Here is a 12,902-nt window from a genome sequence, read left to right as displayed (position 1 = left end):
CTTGTCACACAGCAATGCACATAGCACTGTGTTCTCCTCTGTCTTCTGGGTTCTGTTGACTTCTAGTTTCTGGCTGCTCCCTCTGGCTTCTCTTTCTGTGTCTGATTTCCTTTCCTCATTAAGAGAATAGTAATCCGGATTAAAGTGCAACCTGATTCAGTGGGGACACACCTTAACTGAAGTCATCTTGAAGAGATCTTATTTACAGTGGGTGCACACCCAGCTGAATGCAGAGCAAGACCAAGAACATGTCCAAACTTGGGTAATACAATTCAGTGTACCACATGCTATATGCAATGTTTGTAGGCAGGTGCTCTCAGAAGAAATACAAAAACTGTAATCCATTTTCTGTTGTAAGAATAAGATGAAAATACACATGGGAATAGGTCTGAAGAACCAAGGTGATGTTCCAAGATGTGGTCTTTCGTAGCCAAACGCTGGTGGTTCTTTCCATGTGCACACAGACATGGCTATAGATTCTTAAGTCCAGGAGAGTTCTGTGGACCAATGAGTTTGGACAGTGTTGTTCATGACAGAAGAAGAGGGGGGCTTCTTTAGGCAACTGACAGGATCGTTCATTTATTCAACAAATATTTGCTGTCCAGACACTGTTCTGGATCCGATGGGACAGCTTTGAACCAAACAGGCAAAAATCTCTGTGCTTGTGGAGCTTACCTTCTAGAGCAGCACTGTCCAATAAACCTTTATATGATGGTGAAAATATTCCTGTGCTGTCCTGTACTGGCCCCTGGACACAGGTGGCACTTGAGCATGTGAAATGTGGCTAATATGATTTAGGAACTGAATTTTCAATTTAATTTTAGTTGTTAAACATAAATAGCCACATGTGGCTAGTTGCTACCATTATTGAGTAACAGTTCTAGAGACAAGCAAGAAAGATACAGTATATCAGGTGGTGTTGATCATGGAGAAGAATTAAGCAGGGAAAGGACTTTGGAAATGCTGGGTGAATGTGCATTCCAGTTTTAAATAGGTACGTCAAAGAAAGCTTCATGGAGAATGACAGTCAAGTAAAGACCTGGAGAAGGTGAGGAAACAAGCCCTGAAAATATCTGGGCAAAGAAAATAGAAGACCTCTGAGGTGGGACATTGCTGATATGTTTGAGGAATATGCTATTGTGACTGAATCCAGTGTGTGAGGGGAGAGTAACCAGAAAGGTTCAGAGTACCAAACCCTTTTCGGCTGTGCTTTAGTTTCCTGGGCTGCTCAAGCAACTACCAATCCAGTGGATCAGCTTTATTTGCTCACAGTTTTGAGGTTAATAAAAGGGTCCAAATCCAGGCATCATCGAGGTGATGCTTTCTTCCTGAAGACTATGGCATTTCGGAACTGACTGCTAGTGATTCTTGGTCCTTAGCTTGTCACATGGCAAGGCCCATGACTACATCTCCTGGTCTCTTCCTTCTCTTCTGGGTCCCATTGATAAGTTCAGCTTCTGGCTGCTTCCTCTGTGATTTTTCTCTGTCGGAATTTTGTTCTTCTTACAAAAGACACCATTAATAGGGTTAAGCTTCCTCCTCATTAAGATAGGCCACACCTTAACTGAAGTAACCTCATCAAAAGGCCCTACTTATGATGGATTCACACCCACAAGAATGGATTTAAGTTTCAGAACAAGTTTTTCTGGGATATATACAGCTCCAAACCACCACAGGCTACATAGTCCATTGTAAAGATTATGGCTTTACGCAGAGTGACATGGGAGGCCGTTGGAATATTTGAGCAGGAGTGTGACATTACCTGATGATTTAAAAGGGTCAGTCTGGCTCCTGTGTAGGAAATAGGATCTTGGGGTCAAGAATGCAAGCAGGGATTTCAGTTAGAAGGCTTTTGTAACAATCCTGGTAATTGACAGGTGGTACAGTGGAAATGATGAAAAGTGATTAGATTCTGAATTTATTTGGAAAGTAAAGCCAACAGGATTTGCTGACAGTGGGATTGGGACATGAGAAAAAAGAGTTATGAATGATACGAAAATTTTTTGGTCAGAGAGACTTATCATTTAATGAGATGGAGAAAGCTGTGGGCAAATTGTTTTGGGTGGGGATAAAGATCAGAAGTTTGCTTTTTGACATGTTAAATTTAGCTGTCTGTTAGACATCCAAGTGGAGATGGCAGTGTGGCAGTCAGAGAAGGCAGGTGTTTGGGAGCCATTAATGTACAGATGAGAGCCATGAGAGTGCATGGGATCCCCAAGGAGTGGGAGGAGGTAGAGAGAGTATTTAGATGACTGGGAGAAGAGGTGGTTTCCATCATAGGGACAGAAGGGTGGTGGGTAAGGTGTAAGAAACCACGAGAGGTGTCCTGGAGGACAAGTAAAGAAATTGTTTCTAGACAATTCAGGTTGGGCTGTAATCATCTGTGACACAGGTAATTGAAAGATGGAGACTAAGGATGGGGAGGCAGATGTGGCTCAACTGATAAGAGCATCGCCTACCATGTAGAAGGTCCGGGTCAAACCCAGGACCTCCTGATCCCAGTGGTGAGCTGGCCCACATGCAGTGCTGCCGCATGCAAGGAGTGCCATGCCAAGCAGGGGTGTCCCCCATGTAGGGGGGCCCGATGCGTGATAAGTGCACCCCACAAGGAGAGCCACCCTGTGCAAAAACCGCAGCCGTCCCAGAAGTGGCACTGCACATATGGAGAGCTGATTCAGAAAGATGACGCAGCAACAAAAAAAAGAGACACAGATTCCCAGTGCTGCCGAGAATGCAACCAGACACAGAAGAACACACATCCAGTGGACACAGGAGAGCAGACAAGGGGGAGAGGGTAGAAATAAATTTTAAAATCTTTAAAAAAAAAAAGACAGGCTGGATGATTCGACTTAATGTGAAAGTCATTGGTGATCCTGAGAAGGCAGCTTACGGGAAGCTAGAGGGGATAAAAGCATTATTGGAATGGATTTAGAAGCAAATGGGTAGAGGAGATTTGAAGACGTTAAATATAGACAACTCTGTGGCCCTGGATTGACATCAGGACTCTCTGTGTACTCCCTTCTAGCAGTGTGTGTTTGCTCTGAGAGTTAGAGTCCATATCTTTCCTAAGGTTTTCAAAGGGTTCTGTGGGTAGAGCAAGTAAGGGATAGAATTAAGGGAGAAATAGAAGAGATGAAATGGCAACTTCTGCACTTTGTTTTTAGGTGATATTTATTCATATATTATTTAACTGATCCTATTTCTATGTAGAGATACAGGGAATACAGCAGCCGTGCCCTAGGGAGGTACTACTAAACACTGGTAATTCTGAGTGTTAAGAGTTGTGATTCACATATATACAGGTGACAGTGAGGGCACATTGTGTGTTGAAGGATGAGTAGGAATAGCAAGGGGAGGGTTGAACCCAGCATATGCAAAGGATAGGAGGCTGAGCCCATTGAAGACTCATTTTAACCAGGGCTTAGAATTTCTCTTAAGAAAAAATAATTGCAAATATAATTGGAGCTAAGATTTGTAGTTCTTAATATGTAAACCCTAATAATCTTCATAAAACTAGATTCAGTATTAATAATTTAGGTCAACTAATACCAGAAGAGTGTAAAATAATGCCAAGTATTACAGATCGTCACTATCAAAGTGGATGAAGTGAACTGTCATTAACTGAAACCTAAACATTAAAATTTGGAATGATAACCCCAAGATTTTCTAGTTTCCATTTCTTTCTGTTGGACCCTTTTTAAAAACAGATGCTCTGTCCAAGTTAGGAACTACTTGTAATCTTTATAACTGGATGTCTTAGTTTACTATGCTGCTATGCCAAACACCAGACGACAGATTGGCTTAAATAGCAGAATTTATTGGCTCATGGTTTCCGAGGCTGGAAGTCCAAAATCAAGGTGTTGGCAAGGCAGTGCCTCCTCCCTGAAGTCTTTAGTGTTCTGGCACTAGCTTGCTACAGTTTTTGGGGTTCCTTGGCTTTCATCTCTGCCTCACCTCATATGGTGATGCCTTCTCCTTTCTTGCTTATCTATGACTTCTGTTCTGGGTCCTCTTTATTTGGTCTCCAGCAGTCTGGATTAAGGCCCACCCTCATTCACATGGGCCACACTAACTAAAAATAGCGTCTTCAAGTGATCCTGTTTACAATGGGTTAAAACCCACAGGAATGTGGAGTAAGATTAAGAACATGTCTTTGTTGGGGATATATAATGCAACCTACCACATTGGATAAATATTAACTCATTTTGCTTTGGGATAAAAATCCCATATTTTAATATAATTTTCTTTCTTCTGTAATTTTGCAGCCTAGATTTCTTAGATGAGCCAGATCTTTCTGGGAGGATAAAAAGGTGGTAAGAGGATGCTTCCTGCTTTTAGGAGCAAATAATCCCAGGGGAGAGACAGACATGCCAAATTAAAGGCATAAGAAAAATGGTGTAGGAACAGAAAAAGGAATTGTTCGTTTTGATTGGGCCATCAGGGAGGGCTTCATATGAGGTGGCATTTGAGCCAGTTTTCCTTCCCTGTTCCTTTTGTCTCTTATCTCATTCTAAAGGATCCTTGCCACTTTCTTTGTGCCCCTATCTTGCCTCAGTATTCCTGTGCTCAGAAGGGTACCTTCTTTACAAGGAAACTATGAACTTGTGATTCTAATTGCCCTCTCTGCTCTGTCCCTGGCTTCTTTTGCTCCTTATTCTCAGAAGAGGGAGTATCCTTCCACTTCTGACTCTCTTCTATCCAGTGATTGCATTCTTTTCATCTGATTTTCACGTTATTAAATTAGTGTGCCTTCCTTTTTGTCTACAGGTAACTTCAGCACTTGTGTATCTTAAAAAAAACTCACCTTATCCTTAAACCTTATTATGTTGTCATGTTTGTGTTTACTAAAATTCACAGTAGTCTGTTCTCTAATGTGTGGAGGTGAAGTATTCAGAGCTCTAGATCCACACATAGCTCTTGAATGTTCACTCTTGTGGTTCAAGACTCTAATTTCTGAGTTAGAATATTATATTTTCCTAGATTCCCTAGCACCAAGGCATGCACAGCTTTCTGGTTTAATGATTGCATATGAGGTTCTAGGGAGGCTTAAAATTTTTGCTCATAGGCCAAATCCAGCCAGCTGCCTTGTTTTTGCATGGCCTGTATGTGCTCAGAATAGGTTTTACATTTTTAAAAGGTGTTAAAAGAAATGAAAAGTATGAGACAGAGATCTGATGTGGCTCCCCCAATGCTTAAATTATTTACTGTCTGGCCCGTTACAGAAATTGTTTTTTTCCCTGTTGTAGAGTTATGTAACATAAAGGCTATTACATTATTTTGAATGAGGTAGCTGTGAGGACAATAATTTCATTACAGTTCTATGGCTGACTGGCTTGGATGTTGAACTACTCATTTAATTTCAGCAAAACAAAGGCATCTTAGTGATTCTAACTTAAGGATTTATTTTATGTTTTAGGTTGTCACTAAAATCACTCTCTGCCCATATCCTTTTAGATTTCTTCTGAGTTCTTTGTGACCCGTTTTAACTGGCTTGGTCTGTTTTAACTGGCCGATGGCTCTTTGAATCTCTAAAGGTCAGCCAGTAAAGTAAGGGGATGTTGTTATAGGCAAAAGGCCTTTTCTTTAAAGACAATTGAATACCTTTGTTCCTCTTCTAAGACTTTTTTTTTTGCTGTAATTTCTCCTTGATTTCATTGTTGGCTCTTGTTAAAAAGATACACCTATGTGGACTACTTGTGAGCATTTCATTTTGATATTTTGTACTGACTTAATAGATTTTGGTCATTTACTGTGTGAATGAGAAGAGGGAATGTGGTCAGTTAATGCCTTCAAAATATTTACCATGAAACAGGAAAAAAGGCATGATGCCAAGATGTGGAGGAGTCAACAGTCAAAAAGTAATTCAAAGAAAGTAATTCAAACATTTTTAGGAGTTATATTGGTTATTCCCAGTTTTGCTTTTTAAAAGTTGTTGATCTTTGGGTCAAAACTGATGAAAAGTTTCTAGCCATATTCCTGGATTCAGAGCTAGTTTGCATTGGTCAGCGCCATACAATATGTGGCTCTGGTCAGTGCACAGGAATATCTGGGAAAATGTCATAGTTGCAGAATGGAGTTGGTTCATTAAATCTCTTGAATGGATTCAGAATTTTGTAAGGTAATGTCTTAGTCTTCCAGAACTGCTAGGACAGATAAACTACTCATGGGGTTGGCTTAAGCATATGTTGTTTCACAGTGTTAAAGGCAAGGTGTCGGCAAGGCCGTGCTTTCTCCTGGGGCTGGCAGCTAGCATTCTGGTGATGGTAGTCTCTGTCCTTGGTCTCCTCCTGTGCCTTTCGCTGACTTCTGACTTCTACGTTTTCTGGCTTCTCCCAGTTTCTGGTTTCTACTGACTGAGTCAGAATTTCCAGTTTCTAAAGCCTCCAGTAATATGGATTAAGATCCACCTTGTTTCAGTTTGGCCACACCTTAATAATACCATCCTCTAAAGGTCCTATTTACAATGGTTTCACACCCATGAGAACATGGATTAAGGTTCAAAGCATATCTTTTATGGAGTACATTATTCAATATCCAACAAAGTAGCTTGGTATATTAGACAATGGCTCAAATTCTGGAGTCCTGGCCATGTGACTGTGGGCAGTTTTCTTCTGCATTGCAGATTTCCTCATAATTTGAAATTAATTCTTGCCCTATAGGTCTTTTGTAAAGTTTATGGTAGATAAAGTATGGATGAGTTGTATATTATACCTGAATGCCCCTTTCCTGGGGCAGCGTGTGGGCCTGATAGAAGGATTGAAGGATTAAAATTGAAATTTGAGTCCAAGTGTTTGTGGAAGCTTAGAGCTTATAAATGACATGAAGAGAACCAGGCCAGGAGGAGTTTGAGGTTTAGGTCATAGGCCATGTGTGTAGAAGGCGCATGGTAAAATTTGACCAAGTCAGAAAAGGTAGAAAGTGCATAGAAGTTCGAAGTTTCACATCCAGGGGTGACAGGCAGATTTACCAGCTCTTTACTTTGGAGACCATCTCTTGGCTTCTCTGGGCCTAGTGCCCTTATTTTACAATAAAGGAATCAGACAAGATATCTCCAAGACTTTCCCAGCCCTGAGTTTTTGGTGCTATAATAGTCCAAAGGGTGTTTTCTATGTGAATGGGTTTGAGCACTGAAAAGACATTTCACACCAGTGGACTCAGATACAAACTAAGTACCAGAGGCAAATCTTGTCATAAAGGATGTACCACAGATTGTCTTTACTATTAATGTGGTATTACAGGTTGTCAGTAATTCTTTGGGCAAATTACATCATGGAAGTTTGTTGGAATCAATCTTGTACTTAGCCAATTACTTTGAATGGCTCATGAAGCTGAATTTTGTCACTGGATTCTGCCCACTGTCGGGGATCTGTGATGCCTTGGAACAAAGCTCCTAGCTTTTGGCAAGCTACATCACTGCCTTGTTGCTAAAAAGAAGTAGAACTTAGTGCTTTTAGTAAGGGGTCGATGGATATTCCCTGTCTTATGGACTGTTAATCATATTGGCAAGTGCTCAGATTTTCAAGGAGTTCATCTGCTAAAAGAATGTTTCACCTTGAATTGAGAGGACAGTATATAATCATGAATTGCTGGAATATTATCCATCCCCAAGCCTAGAAGCCACATGTAGTAGGACCTTGAAATTGATTCTTGATTATTTACTAGTTGGAGGAACTGACAGAAAGCAACCACTAGTGCGGCATAGAAGACATGGTCTGAAGTTTTGATGACACTTTGCAGCTGCCCATCGTTTTGACAAGTATGCTTCCTTTAGGGCATAAAGGCCATGCTCATCAGGGCCTACGCTCTGAGCTGGCATGCAGTCAGTCATGTCATCTCTTCCCTTTTTATAAACAGCAACATTTATTTATGAGTCACAATAAGCAGACAAATAAACTCTTCATTTCTCATGGCTGCTATAATAAAGTACCTCAAACTTGGTGACTTAAAAAACACAAAATTGTTCCCTCTCAGCTCTGGAGGCCAGACTTTTGAAATCCAGGTATTAGCAATATCAAGCGCTCTCTAAAGTCGCATGGGAGGAATCCTTCCTTGCCTCTTCCAGCTTCTGGGAACTCTCTGCAGTCCTTGGCGTTCCTTGGCTTATAGCTGCATCACTCCACTCTCTGCCTTCATCTTCACATGGCCTTCTTCTATGTTTTTGTGTCCTTTCCTCCTCTTTTAAAAAATGGACACTAGTTGTCAGAGTCAGGGCCTGGCCAAATCTAGTATATCAGCTTGAGGTGCTTAATGAATGGTATCTGCCAAGACCCTATTTCCAAATAAAGTCATATTTTGAGGTTCCAGGTTGACATGAATTTTGGTGGGGGGGGGTCACCCTTCAACTTACTATCCAAATCATTAGACTTCATGAGGGTAGAACTCTTTCTGATATGAATTTATTAGTATAATAAATTTGTTACATGACCATTGTTTTTCTTCAGGTGAAAGGTACTAACAGAACTGGAGTTCTGGCACTTAGTAGGAACCAAGTAAATGTGGGATGAATAAAAGTTTGTGAATGAGCGACTAAAACAGTATTAGCCAAAGAGTAGGATGTGGCTTTTTCTCAGAGGAGACTTATGGTTTCTTTATCTCCTGCACATACCTGCCCATACAAAACTTCGTTCCATTTTCATCATTGGCTAAAAAAAACAACTTCATTAACCAACACTTATTATGTATTAGGTACAAGACACTGTACTGATGGTTGTGGGGAATATAAATATAAATCAAACAGTACCAGAGCTTCTAAACAGCATGTTTATGATATGATCAAAATTAAATATTTTTCTAGTTTGCTAAAGCTGTTCAAGCATGTACCATAAAATTGGTTGGCTTTTAAAATGGGAATTTATTAACTTACAAGCGTAAAGTTTTGAGGCTGAGAAAAATGTTCAAATCAAGTCAGTAATCAGCAATCCTAGACTTCTCCGTCACGTGGCAGGACACATGGTGGCGTCTGCTGGCTACTCCCTTCTTTTGTTGCTTTCATCTTCTTGCTTCCTTGGCTTTCTCTCTCTGTATTCATCCCATCTATAAAGGACTCAGTAAGAGGATTAAGACCCACTCTGGGCCATCTCTTACCTAAAGTAACCTTTCCAAAGGTCTGACTTACAATAGGTTTTTCACCCATAGGAATGGATTAGATTTAAGAACATACTTTCCTGGAATACATACAGTTTCAAACCATCAAAAATATCTCCAGAATCCAGGCAGAAAATTCCCCAGAATTTCTTGGTAGTTGTGGTTGATTAGTAAATTAAGGAATGTATAGTCTATATTTCTTAAGGTATAGATAGGAACTAAATTATGTTCACTATTAAGTTGAATTCTAGTTCTTATTAATTCAGGTTCTGGGGACTGTAGTTCCCCAATCACTGTATTCAGTACAGATCTCTTTTATGCAAAAAGAACAAAGCAGTGCATAATCCCACATGAAAAGGATAGTAATTCTTATTATTTTAATTTTTTCTCCTGCCAGCTTTTACCTCTCTAATAACGTTTTGGAGCCAGAGTGTAAGCCCTTGAGCCATGTATTTTGCTCAACTTGACAGGGCTTGCTGTTCTTAGCACACTACCTTGAAAATCATAGACACTCAAATATTTGAGTAGTCGACTTGAATTAAAACTTGCTTTGTCTTATATTGAAATTGATTTGCATTCTCTGTGCGGATGACAAGGTGAATGTGTCAGCTTTAGATTAAAAGTGGCTATGGGTAATTAAGGATGTTAATCAGTGCAGGCTTTCTGAATTGTGAAAGCTCACCTTTGAGGTGACTATATGTCATCCCAGCAGGGGAGGATTAATTAACTTCATGAATAATTTTTACAGTTTAAGCTTGGAAAGCTAATTGTTTGTTTAGGTAAACACTGCTTCCTTGAAAGACTGACATATAGACAGATATGCTTTTCCTATATTCAAGCCCCGGTCAAGGCAGAAATCCTTATATAAACAAATGTTCAAGAGCCCTGGGCAAGCACTGGGATTCCAAGGACAGTGAGGCACATGCTTGTACCATAGTGAAGTAACGATAGTGGAGGCTGTAATAGGAGTGTACATAGGATGTGAGGACATACAGGGCCACCCAGTGCAGTCCAGCACCTGGAGAGGCCCCCCTAGGTGATGCTCCCCTCCCCCCAGGCCCGACTTACAGGACAGTCAGATGGTGGAGGTTTCCTGGCTCAGGACACAGGAGCTTAACAGCCTAGTACAAGAGCTTCTAGAGTGGGTGTTTAAGGTATTTGAACAACTGGCCCTCCTTGAAGAAGAGGCAGAGGAGATTGTGTTTTGTTAGTGTTGTAGTGCCCACCTGCTGTGATATGTTGGCCCAACTTCCAGGTATAAATGTGTAATTTTTTATAGCCACCTTTGTATAAATTTTTATCAGCTTTTCTCAGTTAAATGAAATGAAATGCATCCTCTGGTTAAGTTGTACTTTGATGACAAGTGAGATGATGTGCAATATCTTTGTTCCCTAAGCTCAAATACAATGCTTATTTTAAAAGGTTTAAGTTGGTTTAGAATTAATTTAAATGAGCCTTTTGGAGTCTCCATGTGTAAGAACCAATATTCTAATAGTATCTAGATGTGGGTGTTTAAGGGACTCACACTTAGGCAACTTTTTACATTTTACCTTTGACATTGTGATGTTGCCTGCTTTACTGTAAGGTTCTCCTTTAGGTTTGAACCTTTAATGTATCTTCCTTATTGAATACCCAGAAAAATCTAGGAAAGAAAAACAAAAGTAGAATATTGTGTTAAAGCTTGTTGAAAATGCATTATTTGGTGTCAGATAAAACCAAGCCATTTCTACTAAGAAATTCTGTGCTCAAAACAAATCATTAAACATATATTTCAACTGATAATTTTCTTGCAAACTTAACAAAATTTAGTCCTGTTTCTTTTCTTGGCTTTAGTCAGTTAAAAATGACATTACCTTTTTTTCTTTTTCACTTTTTCAGAGAGGGCATTCTTTTGAATTTGTGTAGCTCTTGGTAATTTTCTTAAAATGTCAGCCTTTTAGGTAAATCTGGTCATGTTGCTCCTCTGACTTAAATCCTCACCTGGCATCCCATTCTTGCAGACCAGCAAGGAGGATGTTGGGGATTTGCCCCCACCCTGCCTTTGTCCCCAGTCTCGTCTCCTGGCCACCAAACCTTAGGTTCTACCTGTGCAGGACAACTCCCTCTGCCCTTCAGGGGCTGCACACCTCCCTTCTCCTGTGGACGTGTGCCCCTCTAGTGGGATTGCTCCCTACCCCCTTCACCTGCCAGTTCTCCCTCACTCTTTAATCTCCCCCTAAGGGGATGCCTCCCATCGGAGGCCTCTGAACTCCCCAGTCTGACTCAGGTGTGTCTCTTCTGGGCTCCTGTGTCTCACCTGGGTAAGGCTCCCCTACAGTGCTGCACTACGTTCCCAGTGTCAATTCAGTTGTCTGTCCTCTTCACTGCTCTATCAGCTTTTCCAGAGCAGAAACTTGTGTCATGTTTGTGTCTGGCACAGATGTTCCATATGAATAACCAGTGGAATTTTTAAGGTATTTTCTTACCTGTTAAATTCCAGAGAATCTGGTCACTTTAAGTCCAAAACAAGAGTATGCAGATTGTGAGTGATTACCTGAGGCTCTCTTCCACAGGTAAGATGTGGACTGTGTGACTCATACTTTGGCTTCTCAGAGCGCTTTCAATGCTGGGCTTCCTGTTTCATGGCCATATTGTTGGTTGACTACCTTGCCTTTTCAAAAGCCCAAAAGATTATTACAAATCCTTTAGAATAATTTCAACAGTGACATCAAATAGAGATTTAAAAAGACTATTCTAGAGACTTTTGAATACCTCCCAAATCAGAATTAACCATTTGGCCTAGTTTTTCCCATAAAACACAGTGAAGTATAACTGAAAAACTTAGGGGAAGTGGATTTGGCCCAACAGATAGGGCGTCTGCTTACCACGTGGGAGGTCCAAGGTTCAAACCCAGGACCTCCTGACCCGTGTGGAGCTGGCCCACGCGCAGTGCTGATGTGTGCGAGGAGTGCCCTGTCACTCAGGGGTGTCCCCCGCATAGGGGAGCCCTACGCGCAAGGAGTGCACCCCGTAAGGAGAGCCGCCCAGCGCGAAGAAAGTGCAGCCTGCCCAGGAATGGTGCCGTACACATGGAGAGCTGATGCAGCAAGATGACACAATGAAATGAGACACAGATTCTGGGTGCCACTGACAGAATACAAGAGGACACAGTAGAACAAAGAATGAATGGACACAGAGAGCAGACACCTGGGGGGGGGCGGGGAAGGGGAGAGAAATAAAAAAACAAAAAAAACTTAGGTAACCCCTTCAGGGTCTTTATGAGGTTAGCTATTGAGAATTCGGCCATGATATCAACTCAAGGCCTGTGCTGTTGGAAGATGGTATCCTCTAACCACGTATGGTTGTTGGCGTGTTTGAAATGTGTCTAGTCCAAGTTGAGATGTGCTAAAAGTGTAAAACACACTTGGTTTTTGAAGACTTAGTGTGAAAAAGAATGTAAAATAGTTGAATACTGGTTTTTGTTTTGTCTTTTTCTTGAGATACTGGTGCTGGGAACTGAACCTGGGACCTCATATGTGGAAGGCTGGCACTCAGCCACTGAGCCACATTGGCTCCTCTGAGTTTTTTTTTTTTGTTTGCTTGCTTCTTGTTTTTTTGTTTTTGTTTTTAGAAGGCATTGGGAACCAAACCCAGGACCTCCCATGTGGGAAGCAGGCACTCAACAGCTCGAGCCATATCTGTTCCCCAGTACTGATTTTTAAAATATTGATTACATGTTGAAATGTTAGTGAAATTTTGATTACATTGGGTTAAGTAAAATATATTATTAAAATGAATACCACCTGTTTCTTTTTCCTTTTTAAAAATGTGGCTACTGG

General features: G+C 40.9%; 1 protein-coding gene across 2 annotated transcripts in view; it reads left to right on the top strand.

The window, feature by feature from the left end:
- The window catches only part of NAXD (NAD(P)HX dehydratase), a 47,657-nt gene that overhangs the window by 13,977 nt on the left and 20,778 nt on the right, over nt 1-12,902 (top strand). The gene's annotated exons all lie outside the window — the stretch shown is intronic.

The sequence above is a fragment of the Dasypus novemcinctus genome, chromosome 15 (assembly GCF_030445035.2).
Source record: "Dasypus novemcinctus isolate mDasNov1 chromosome 15, mDasNov1.1.hap2, whole genome shotgun sequence".
NCBI classification, from domain to species: domain Eukaryota; kingdom Metazoa; phylum Chordata; class Mammalia; order Cingulata; family Dasypodidae; genus Dasypus; species Dasypus novemcinctus.
The sequence above is the reverse complement of the archived record's forward strand: the minus strand, read 5'-3'. Positions and strand labels throughout refer to the sequence as shown.